Source organism: Neodiprion fabricii, unplaced genomic scaffold (assembly GCF_021155785.1).
Source record: "Neodiprion fabricii isolate iyNeoFabr1 unplaced genomic scaffold, iyNeoFabr1.1 ptg000087l, whole genome shotgun sequence".
NCBI classification, from domain to species: Eukaryota; Metazoa; Arthropoda; class Insecta; order Hymenoptera; family Diprionidae; genus Neodiprion; species Neodiprion fabricii.
This window is the reverse complement of record NW_025791629.1, coordinates 2,501-5,000: the sequence shown is the minus strand read 5'-3', so window position 1 is coordinate 5,000 and position 2,500 is coordinate 2,501. Positions and strand designations below refer to the sequence as shown.

At 62.0% G+C, this 2,500-nt stretch overlaps 1 non-coding gene across 1 annotated transcript in view; it reads left to right on the top strand.

The window, feature by feature from the left end:
- The first annotated feature begins 2,484 nt into the window (after window positions 1-2,484).
- The window catches only part of LOC124187604, a 1,914-nt gene continuing 1,898 nt past the window's right edge, over window positions 2,485-2,500 (top strand). Inside the window, exon 1 of the ribosomal RNA XR_006872098.1 lies at window positions 2,485-2,500. This exon is cut by the window's right edge and continues 1,898 nt beyond it. This is a non-coding gene — a ribosomal RNA (small subunit ribosomal RNA).

The following is a 2,500-nucleotide window of genomic DNA, read 5'->3' as shown; positions in this document are numbered from 1 at the left end:
GAGCGAAGGGCGATGCGCGGCGTCCCGGAGTCTATACGGGCCGACGGGAATCGATGAAGTTTCGTTCCGAGTCGACCGAGAGGCGATGCGCGGCGTCCCGGAGTCGATACGGGCCGACGGGACTTGTGAAAATTTCGGTTCGAGACGAGCGAAAGGCGATGCGCGGCGTCCCGGAGTCGATACGGGCCGACGGGACTTGTGAAAATTTCGTTCCGAGTCGACCGAGAGGCGATGCGCGGCGTCCCGGAGTCGATACGGGCCGACGGGACTTGTGAAAATTTCGGTTCGAGACGAGCGAAAGGCGATGCGCGGCGTCCCGGAGTCTATACGGGCCGACGGGACTCGATGAAGTTTCGTTCCGAGTCGACCGAGAGGCGATGCGCGGCGTCCCGGAGTCGATACGGGCCGACGGGACTTGTGAAAATTTCGGTCCGAGTCGACCGAGAGGCGATGCGCGGCGTCCCGGAGTCTATACGGGCCGACGGGACTCGATGAAGTTTCGTTCCGAGTCGACCGAGAGGCGATGCGCGGCGTCCCGGAGTCGATACGGGCCGACGGGACTTGTGAAAATTTCGGTTCGAGACGAGCGAAGGGCGATGCGCGGCGTCCCGGAGTCTATACGGGCCGACGGGACTTGTGAAAATTTCGGTTCGAGACGAGCGAAAGGCGATGCGCGGCGTCCCGGAGTCGATACGGGCCGACGGGACTTGTGAAAATTTCGTTCCGAGTCGACCGAGAGGCGATGCGCGGCGTCCCGGAGTCGATACGGGCCGACGGGACTTGTGAAAATTTCGGTTCGAGACGAGCGAAAGGCGATGCGCGGCGTCCGGAGTCTATACGGGCCGACGGGACTCGATGAAGTTTCGTTCCGAGTCGACCGAGAGGCGATGCGCGGCGTCCCGGAGTCGATACGGGCCGACGGGACTTGTGAAAATTTCGGTCCGAGTCGACCGAGAGGCGATGCGCGGCGTCCCGGAGTCGATACGGGCCGACGGGACTTGTAAAAATTTCGGTCCGAGTCGACCGAAAGGCGATGCGCGGCGTCCCGGAGTCGATACGGGCCGACGGGACTTGTAAAAATTACGGTCCGAGTCGACCGAAAGGCGATGCGCGGCGTCCCGGAGTCGATACGGGCCGACGGGACTTGTAAAAATTACGGTCCGAGTCGACCGAAAGGCGATGCGCGGCGTCCCGGAGTCGATACGGGCCGACGGGACTTGTAAAAATTACGGTCCGAGTCGACCGAAAGGCGATGCGCGGCGTCCCGGAGTCGATACGGGCCGACGGGACTTGTGAAAATTTCGGTCCGAGTCGACCGAGAGGCGATGCGCGGCGTCCCGGAGTCGATACGGGCCGACGGGACTTGTAAGAATTTCGGTCCGAGTCGACCGAAAGGCGATGCGCGGCGTCCCGGAGTCGATACGGGCCGACGGGACTTGTGAGAATTTCGGTCCGAGTCGACCGAAAGGCGATGCGCGGCGTCCCGGAGTCGATACGGGCCGACGGGACTTGTAAAAATTTCGGTCCGAGTCGACCGAAAGGCGATGCGCGGCGTCCCGGAGTCGATACGGGCCGACGGGACTTGTAAAAATTACGGTCCGAGTCGACCGAAAGGCGATGCGCGGCGTCCCGGAGTCGATACGGGCCGACGGGACTTGTAAAAATTACGGTCCGAGTCGACCGAAAGGCGATGCGCGGCGTCCCGGAGTCGATACGGGCCGACGGGACTTGTAAAAATTTCGGTCCGAGTCGACCGAAAGGCGATGCGCGGCGTCCCGGAGTCGATCCGGGCCGGGAGCCTGTCGGAACATCGTCAAATGAGCCTCGGTTAATTTCGACAAAGTTCCCGGAGTTCAAAATTTTTTCGATAGCCCGCGGAGGTTTCGCCCCGTAAGCCGACCGTGCTACCACCGTACCGGCGCCGACGTCCTAGCGGCCAGGCTCCTACTAGTAAGAGGAGCGAGTCGGTCGGGCCGGTCTCACCGTCGTCCGCCTGCTACGCCGTACCGGTACGTGCTCGAGCACGATACGTACGTCGGCGTAGACCAGGAGCGGGCGTTCGCGGACCGTTCCGTGCCTCGTACCAAAGAAACTACGCGACTCGCGTTGTTTCATCTATCGTCACTGCATTACCGCGGGTCGGTGTCTCAGACCGAATGGCCCTTGACGCGGTACCAAGAAGTTCGGCTCTCCGTGAAACACGGAAGGCTGAACGCTCCAACGCACGCGTCAACTCGCTTCTTTCCGAGCGTACACTCAAAGACCAGAGACGTTATAACAACGTATCCCAGACGCTTTCAATCTAGCCGACGGGTACGGGAGATCGTTCGAACGCTTATAAGCCGAGTGTCGAGGTGGCGGCACACGGAACCGGGGCTGCCTGCGTGCAGTCCCGAAACACACAGTAGACGCGCGGCCGACCGGGCTACGAGACCCGGTCGGCGATGGGTGGCGCACGTCCGAGCCGAGATTTTGTATCGAAGCTCCCTGGTTGATCCTG